The sequence below is a fragment of the Anastrepha obliqua genome, unplaced genomic scaffold (genome assembly GCF_027943255.1).
Source record: "Anastrepha obliqua isolate idAnaObli1 unplaced genomic scaffold, idAnaObli1_1.0 ptg000012l, whole genome shotgun sequence".
Classification (NCBI taxonomy): Eukaryota; Metazoa; Arthropoda; class Insecta; order Diptera; family Tephritidae; genus Anastrepha; species Anastrepha obliqua.
This window is the reverse complement of record NW_026562179.1, coordinates 1,566,303-1,576,934: the sequence shown is the minus strand read 5'-3', so window position 1 is coordinate 1,576,934 and position 10,632 is coordinate 1,566,303.

The following is a 10,632-nucleotide window of genomic DNA, read 5'->3' as shown; positions in this document are numbered from 1 at the left end:
AAATTAAGTAAAATTTTAAGTTTAATGAACACAAAGTATAGCTTAGAACCTGACATTTTGTATACACCTGAACATAATGAAAAACTAATTTTTGATATTTATGTAAACTACTTACCTATTAGTATTAAATCTCTTTTGCTACAAAATAATATTAGATCTATTAACATAGCTTATACATTTTATTTAGACAATAATATATTAAAAGATATAAAACTAGTAAATAATAAACAAGCGAATAGTTTTGCGCATGAAAGTTTTCAAAACAATAATGATTATCCAAATAACAATACCTTTCCAAATAATAACTTTCAAAATGCAAATAATTCATTAAATCATTTCAGAAATTTTCAAACGCAAACTTTTAACACTTTTAACAGAAATAATCAGCAACAGCAAACCCAAAATTATGACTTAGAAAATTTTAGTAATTTACGACAAAATCAACAAAATTCATATAATAGACATTTAAGTAATAATGAAGAACCAATGGAAATTGATGCAATTCACGTTACAGAAAATTTTCCTGTGCAGCCTCGAAATTATCATTACCCATAGTAATATTAACTATAAATAATACAAAAACAAGATGCCTAATTGATAGTGGTGCTGCTACTACCCTCGGAGATTATAATTTTTTTTCCAATATAGGAATAAAGAAAAGTTTAATAAAACCAATTTTATTAAATACCCTGGTCGGTAATAATATTATTATAGATGAAGTGATAGTAAATGTGCCGGACGAATTCAAAGAAAAAAATAGCACCATGTCTGTTAAATTAATTAATTTTATTGATAAAAAATTCGATTGCATAATAAATAAATATTTTACAGCCCTTTGGAGCTATAATAGATTTTCAAAATAATACTCTTAAAGTAAATAATAATGAAATAAAACTAATTGACTATAAATTTAACATTTCTTATGAGGAAATTAATTATATAAAAAAATTTGAGCTGGATAAATTCAAAGATTTAATGCCTACAAACTTAAATAAGGAAGAAAATAAGTTATTAGAAAATTTTTTACATAAAAATAAAAAGACGTTCTATATTAAAAACCAAAATTTAACTACAACTACCTGTGTAAAACATAAAATAATAACTACTTCTAATAAAATAGTATACTGCAAGAATTATAGGCATCCACAGATTTTAGAAAATGAAATAGAAAAGCAAATAAATGAAATGTTAAAAGAAAATATAATACGCCCCAGCAAATCGCCTTATAATTCCCCTTTGTGGATTGTTAAAAAGAAGTCCGATAATTCGAACCAGCAGAAATGGCGATTAGTTATAGACTTTAGGAAGCTAAATGAAATAACTGTGGATGACAAATTTCCTCTGCCAAATATAGAGTCATTATTTGACAAGTTAGGTAAGGCACAATATTTCTCGTTCTTGGACCTTGCGAAAGGCTTTCATCAGGTTTTGATGGAGGAAAGCGACATTGAGAAAACGGCTTTTTCAACGCCCCGTGGTCACTTCGAGTTCATTCGAATGCCCTTCGGTCTCAAAAACGCGCCCGCTACATTTCAGCGAATGCTAAACTACATTTTGGCTGATTATATAAATAAAATTTGTATAATTTATATGGATGATATACTAGTCTTTTCAACCTCGCTAACCGAACACTTAGAAAGCTTGCAAAAAGTATTTAATAAACTTAATGACTACAATTTAAAGGTTCAAATAGATAAGTGTAGATTCTTATCGAAAGAAACAAACTTTCTTGGTCATATCATAACAAATAATGGGATAAAGCCCAACCCCGAGAAAATTAATATAATACAAAACTTGGAGCTACCAAAGTCAGTAAAAGAAATTAAATCGTTTTTAGGTTTATGTAAATATTATATTAATTTCTTTAGAATAAATAAAATTGTTAATAAATATAGGACGCAAATAAGAATAGTTAAAAATAAAAATAAAGAAACAGAAATACTTTTTAAAAAATATAAAATAATATATGTGTCTGAGAATGACTTAAATAATACTCATTATTTGAATGATTTATTTAGACGTGAAATAAAAAAAGGAAAAATTGGGGTATACTCGGAGCTTGACAATAATAAATATAATATAATAAAGAACAAATTAATTGAATTATTTTCCAATAACAATAAAATAAATTTCATAAATTGTACTAAAGTTGCTAGTGATATTGAATCCGAGGAATCTTTATTGAATATCATTGATGATATTCATATTAAAGGTAACCACAGAGGAATCCAGGAGAATTTCGAAGAATTAAAAGATAATTATTATAATCCTAAATTATTAAAATTTATAAATAGATATTGCAATAACTGCAGAATATGTAATGAAAACAAATATGACAGAAAACCAATAAATAAAATATTTCAACATACTCCAACACCAGAAAAACCAAATGAAATAGTACATATAGATATTTTTCAGATACAAAAGACTAGTTTTTTGACAACAATAGACAAATTTACGAAATTAGGAACGGCACATAAACTAAATGACAAAAATATGGTAACAATTAAAACTAAAATCGAAGAGCGAATCGCATTTTTAGGAAAACCTGATAAAATTATTATGGATAATGAATTTAATAATGCACTTATAAAGTTGTTCTGTCAAGAAAATAATATAGAAACTCATTTTACAACACCGAATTCGCACACAGGAAATTCAGATGTAGAAAGAATGCATTCGACTCTCTTAGAGCATATAAGAATATTAAAAAACGCTGAAAATATTAATGACTCTGAAGAATTAGTACTAAAAGCAATTAATTACTATAATAATACAATTCACAGCACGACTAAATTAAAACCAATTGATTTTATAAATAAGTTACATATAAATTTAAAAGAGGTTAAAGTAAGATCTGAAGCAATTAAAAAGAAAACCATTGATAGAGAAAATATTAAAAGAGAAAATATTACACTTAATTTACAAAAATCTAATTTATATATTAAAAATCCTACTGCAATTAGACAAAAAACTGCTAAAAGATTTAACAGATACCACCACAGCAACCCTAATAAAGTAGACACTGCACAATTTAGACGCCCATTAAAGTCTATAAAATAAAATAAAAATAAATAAAAAAAAAATAATAATAAAAAAAAATGAAATGGATTTGTAGAGCAAAACATGGAAAACTATTCGTTAATATTTTTTTTTTATATTAAATCACACTATATTTATTTTTTTTTAAATGTAAACTATAGAATAAGAAATGAATATTTATGGCTAATATAGTTTAATATTTATCTTGAAAAAAAAAACCCCTAAACAACTTAAATATATTTCATGTTTTATGTTAAGTTGTGATTTAAATCTGTATCACTATAAGAAAATATTAAATTTTCGTATTGTATTGTATATTTGTAAAAGATTCGACGAGACTCGAATTTTTTAAGGAGAGGCGAGTTATATATTATAAGTAACTTTCCCCTTTCGCTCTCGCTCTCTTCATTATCTAACTGTAATAATTAGCTATGTAAGTTATATATTTAATTGTTGTAATTGTTGTAAGAATAAATGGGGAAATCTTTCTCTCTTCATTTTAAGTATAAATCTAACTGTTAAAATAAATTGAATAAGTATAGTTTTTAATGTTAAAAGTAGTCTTCGAAGTCACCTTGAGGAGTAAAGTACAAATTTATTTTGAAGTGTAATCAAACTTGTGCTATTTTAATAATGCTGAATTACATTATAATAAACTAAAAAAATAAAACTTCAACAAATTTATTTTATTTTCAAAAATAAATTTAACTTGCATACATACATACATACATACAACCCGACCTAATAAAAGTGTGTTAAAAATACCAAATTTCGGCATCAACGGGGGGACAAATATAGTTCTTGTTGACCCAGGGACCGTGTTGTAATTTGTTCGAATGAAGGTTGCCATAGTAAGAAAATTCTTATTCGACGATTACAAACATTGATTATCTACAAACATTGCAACAATAAGCAAAATTGTATCAAAAATGCGTCGTACGTCAGTATTTTTTGGGTCAGATTGTATCGAAAAACCCAACCTTGGTCTCTGGCTATAGTAAATACATACAGTTTGCCAAGAATATCTTTGCATAGTGAAGAAAAATTTAAAATTTTAGCTTTGATCGAGAATTCCAACAACAAATAAAAAAGCAAACAAAAATGTATACACACATTCCATTACTGTACTTGTCTACGACTATTAGGCGCCACACATAAACACACACAGTACAAAAACAACAACAAAAAAAGATGTTTACTCTCTTTAAGAAGTGTCAAAAAAATCTTTGCATAACTAATGAAGACAATAAAAAATGCAGTATTTTGGGGTTAATATTTTGTATGTCCTCCTTGGGCATCAATTACCGCTTGAAGACGACTTCGCATTGATTTAATAAGTTTAGGAATATCATATTCCAATTGTATTTTTCCCCACTCTTCTCGGATGAATCTTATTAATTCAGTTTTATTCTTTGGCGATCTTTTTCCTACTTTTCTTTTTAAATGAACCGACAAATTTTCGATTGGGTTAATGTCGGGACTTTCGGTGGGAGTGTCAATAACTTTGGTGCAGTTGTAGAGTAACCAGAACCTGCATAAATAAGATTTATGTTTGGGATCATTATCTTGATAGTATTTGTATTTAAATTCGAATTTTCCGGGTCAACAAAGCCGAATTTTCTAATACTGGAAGTCAATTCGTTTTTTAACATATCAAGATATACTTCCTTGGTCAATACTTCGTCCAAAATTTTGTTTCACCCACTCCCATTGTTGATATACAACCCCAAACCATTACTGACAGTTTTCCAAACTTTGTTTTGTAGTGCTGTGAGAGGCTTACGCCAAACTCTCTGGGGTCCATCATGGTAGTAGAGCATCATTTTCGTCTCATCTGAGAAATTAACGTCATCCCAGTACTCTTTGGGAAGTGATATGTGCTCGGTGTCAAATCGCAATCTTTTATCAACATTTTGTGCTGATATCAGGGCTTTTTTCCTAACCACTCTTGAAGAATATTTGTGTTATTGCAACACTTTTCGAACAGTTTCATGAGAAACTCTTAACCCGTAGTCTTTTTCCACTTGAATATATATGCATATATATATATATAATAGCCCGCAAAGCAGTACAAGAGGATTAGCTATATATGTATATGTATATTGTATAAAAGAAAGTCATGTTAGTTACACTATTTATAACTCGAGAACGGCTGAACCGATTTGGCTGAAAATTGGAGAGGTAGATTAGAACCAGGAGACGGACATAAGATACTTTTTATCCCATTCGAACGCGTTTCCGTGAAGTCACTATAAAATGTGGTATAACAAAAACGCATCTGATATGAATAACAAAACGCAAATGACAGCTAAACGTAATTTTGTCCATGGTTAAGTAAAAATTTGATATTATAAATTTTGTCAGAAATATGTAATCACGGTAATTTGTATTCTCTTTGAATCATCATTATCAGTGCCGCGACCAAAACGATCGAATCTTTCCCGACAAAGCCGTAATGCAAGCAGGATACGAAACATTGCGAATGAAACGACTGAAGAAGCACAAGGAATTGCCCGTGAAGAGCGCCGCGTTAGTATGGCTCGACTTCGTGCTTCTCTATCACAAGAGCAAAGCGAGGCAGCCCGTGAAACGGCTCGGTTGGTAGATGATTTTCGACGCACAAGAAGAGAATTATCAAGTGCTGATTTGAATCGAGCAGCGTTTCGATATGATTGCAACACTGATTACTGCTTGCATCCTAGCGTTTGCATTGGGCCTAGTGAAAGAGTGAAATTGCCATTATTGACTTTTTTGTAGGCGCAATGATTTTACTGTCTGGTGACTTCCGCCAAACAATGCCAGTAATTCCAAGATCAACGGCTGCTGATGAAATAAACGCTTGCCTCAAATCATCGAATCTATGGCGCTATGTGAAAAAATTCAGCTGACAACAAACATGAGAGTTGCATTACTTAATGAAGTAGAAGCTTTTTCTGAGCATCTACTGACTATCGATAATGGTCGAGTACCTGTCGATGAATCGAGCGGATTGATTTCATTTCCTCAGAATTCCTGCAACTTAGTCTCATCGACAGACGAACGTATCAATAAAGTATTCCCAAACATCATTAACAACTACAAAAATAATGAATGGTTGAGTGAGGGAGCAATTTTAGCGGCTAAGAATAAAGGTGTAGATGACCTAAACTACATAATTCAAAATGGTATCATTGGAATAATGCATTCATTCAAATCCATTGACTGTGTAACAAATGAAGATTATAGTCTAAGAGCTCATGACCAAAAAACCCAACATATTTTATACTTCTTGAAATTTTGTGTGAGATTAGTTTTTTAATACTAGAATCGATATCCCGCGGGCTGGCTGCTCAATAGCGGTCTTAACTATGGATTTTTATTTTTTAAAATTGTTAATAAAAAACATTTTCCCAACATATTTTATACCACTTGAAATTTTAACAGAATTTCATTTACGGTCTGTATAAAATGAAACGATGGTTGCCAGCCCATTCTCATGGTCCCAAAGTACTGCCAGCCCATGTTGAAAGTGCGTTGATGGAAGCACAAGTCAACATATTTTATACCGGCTGTCTTTTTTACACGACATTGGCAATACAATAAATTGATGAAATCTGTAGAGCCAGCCCATTCTGATGGTCCCATCACATGGAAAATTTGGAAAATTTCATTCATTTCATTCATTCATGAGTGCGAGCGAGACCGACTTACGTGAATGTGGGCACGCGAGAGAGAGCGTATATTGTCCATATTCTGTCTCTCCGTACAGTCTTGCAAAAATGGGAAGGATGAAAGGTTTGTTCATCAAAAAATTAGGGAATGGAATTTTTTTTTTCTTTTTCTTAAAAAAGTTTTTATTTCTAATTTATTATTCCTTTATTTATTTATTTAATTTATTACATGAATAGAAAAAAAAACAAAATTAAATTTTTAATTTTCGATGTCAGAAATAGATTCCGAGTCTGAACTGAAATAGTCATTTTCTATTTCTTCAGCTTCAGCATCTGAAAGAAAACCATACCGTCAATCAAAATACCTGATAGTTGCAATATTTCGGACTATGAATGAAGGCGTAAAATACTATACCTGATTCAATGTTGTCATTCGTTGAAGGAGTTTCTATGACAGCTCCAAGAACTGATTGAGGGAATTGGTCGCCATCAAACCAATTAAAAGAAAGAAATTCTCCATTTCTCACCCAGCCATTCGATTCGGGGATATAACAAGTTGGAGATTTCAAATAAGCGTTGCGCCATGTATTTCCAATATATTGAGCTCGGAGAAGTTGCTGATGTAACTCGGTTTTACATGGTGGTAAAGACGATGCGTCGAAATTTTTCAGCTGTTTCTGGAATGCTTCGTTTACATTTGACGCTTTATATGTCTCCCAGAATTTAGAAAAGCGACCGCTGTTAACGTCATTTATGTTTCTTAAATTGTACATTTCGCATACAAATTTTTCCAGCATTTTAAATATATGAGTTTTTGTTGCGATGGAGTTTATATTCCCCAGTTCAATAAAAGCATTTTGATATTCCGGTGATTTTTTTAATATCTGGAAAGGTCTTTTCTTGCCTTTTCTGTAAAAGGCCGGACTGTAATCACAACCGATCAGGGCATGGAATCCTGGTAAACTCTGGCATAGGGATGGGCCGAGTTGTTCACTGAGATCATTGATATCAATGCAACGTTTGTTATTGCCAGTTCCTAATTCCATAAATATGTGCAATTCGTCATGCAAAAGATGGTCCATGTTACCCAGCATGATGATCAGTATGTCAGTATCGGAACATTTTATTAAAACATTCTCGCAGACCGCTTTACACACATGATACACAACTTTTGTATCTGCTTCCTCCTGAAGTTCGCATGACATTTCCTCATCGACGATTTTCGATACAGAGACCAACCGTATCATGTAGGGTATCTTTCCCGCTGGTTGTTTCGACAAATCTGTCGAAATTATCGAAAGCCACCCCAGTATTTAAATTTGATGCCAACGTAATACCTTCAGGACATTCCTGAGTCCTTTCTATAGAAGAAAATGTAGCTTCGGTTTCCACTTCTTCGAGAACATGATAGCTGCAGCAGTGACCGTATTTATTGAGAATATCGATAACTTTACGGCTGCTGGTTAAACTTTTCATAGCCATTCCCAAGGTAATATGCTTTCCAGGCTTCATATTTCCATTCGTAACCGCGTAGATTGTGTCGGCTGCAATTGAATTGACTTTTCTATATAAGTCTGGGGTGTTCTTACGTCGATTTCGGGCACCGCTCAACAACATCACGTAAAAATTTATCAAATCACGGTTGATCATACATTCTCCAGCCAGCAATTCATTCAACTTTACATTCGAGGATAAAGTCTTCTTTTCAATATTTAAAATTCTTCTTCGTAAAATGAATGCTGCTTTTTGGAGTATTTCATCTTCTTGTAACAGCGAAAAAAGGCCATCATCTATGAATTTATTTTTCGGTAAAATTACGTTTTTATTTCTGAAAGCTGAGATTTTAATTTCATCACTGAATTTATCAAGAATTTTATTCAGCAAATGTTGAAGGTTGCATGAACCATCATAACTATAGCCACGGTCTTCGTACAATTTCTTCAATATATCATCGTATATTTCACCCAGAGATATTAAAAAGAAACAATTGCCACGAGCAATGATGTTTTTTTGGATGAACTGATCAATTTCATCATCAGCTTCCTTGTGTAGTTCCCGATTCAGATTAAATTTTGTGTCTGCAGTTGGATTGCTTTTAAATTTATTAAAATATTCAACCCGACAGATTTTGTGATAAAATAAGTGCGGAGGCTCGTTAGAAAGTGACTTAAAAAATTCACTATCTTTCACAACATCCAAATATTCTGCCAAGGCTTCAATGAGAATTTTTTTTTCTCCTCTGACAAGTGGTGCCTGACGTCCTTTGGATTTTTTATATTTTTTATTACAAAATGCACAAATATCCTGCTCCACACTTAATGCTGCCTCTGTTAATTTTTCACCTGAAGGTTCTTGTATGGCAGATTGACCTTCCTGATGTGTTTGTTCTATTTCGTGAGCAGATGAAGTGCTTGGTGTCGGTTCATCTGTGAAAATATATTTGAATACAAAAAAAATTATAATCGGAACTAGTATTATATTCCTTCCCTTATTACAGTAAAATAAATATTTTCATACCTGTTTGAACTGAAATATCCGATGATGTAAGTGCCTTTTTTTTCATAATACTTTTTCATGACTGCTAAGAACATTTTATGGCATTTTATATGATAGCCGTCATTACATTCTGATGCTGGTAAAATAACATCTTTATATTTTAAATTAAATTTTTTCCGAATGTCCAACACTTCCCGGCACTTTTTTAACGTATGCACGGTAAAAGCAACGAGTTTATCATTTGTTCTTTTACTGTTACAAAAAACGCACTTGATGGAAGATTCCATTTTAAATAATAAGTAAGAAAATCGAACGAAGAGTTAAAATTTACGTCTTTACTAGCCAACACTGTGGAAAGAACTAACTATACATGACGTCGTACTTTGGGTCCGGACACTGTTGTCCTTGAATACCGCCCGTATTGTATTGCAGGCAGATGGCGACTTATAGACGGAGAGCTCATGACTAAAAAACCCAACATATTTTATACTTCTTGAAATTTTGTGTGGGATTAGTTTTTTAATACTCGAATCGATATCCGGGGGCTGGCTGCTCAATAGCGGTCTTAAATAATATGTATTGCCAATGTCGTGTAAAAAAGACAGCCGGTATAAAATATGTTGACTTGTGCTTCCATCAACGCACTTTCAACATGGGCTGGCAGTACTTTGGGACCATTAGAATGGGCTGGCAACCATCGTTTCATTTTATACAGACCGTAAATGAAATTCTGTTAAAATTTCAAGTGGTATAAAATATGTTGGGAAAATGTTTTTTATTAACAATTTTAAAAAATAAAAACCCATAGTTAAGACCGCTATTGAGCAGCCAGCCCGCGGGATATCGATTCTAGTATTAAAAAACTAATCTCACACAAAATTTCAAGAAGTATAAAATATGTTGGGTTTTTTGGTCATGAGCTCTCCGTCTATTAAGCCACCAACTATCCAATTGAATTTTTAAACTCCTTGGACGTGCCTGGCTTACCACCGCAAAATTTACGCCTAAAAGTTGGCTCCGTAGTAGTCATGCTTCAAAACATAAGCCCACCAAAACTTTGCAACGGTATGCGTTTGGTGGTAAATAAATTGATGAACAATGTGATTTACGCAACGATACTCAAAGGAAAATTCGAAGGTGAAGAAGTTCTCATTCCGAGGATCCCGATGATCCCAACCGATCTTCCGTTTGAGTTTAAAAGACTTCAATTTCCGATCCGTCTTGCATTTGCCATGACCATTAAAAACTCAGAAGGCCAATTCTTGAAAGCTTGTGGTCTGAATCTTGAAAATCAATGTTTCTCACATGGTCAATTATATGTCGCATGTTTTTATTGCCTCTAGGGCGGAACAAAGTTCGCCGGGTCAGCTAATATATATATATATATAATTGGCGCGTACACCCTTTCTGGGTGTTTGACCGAGCTCCTCTTCCTATTTGTGGC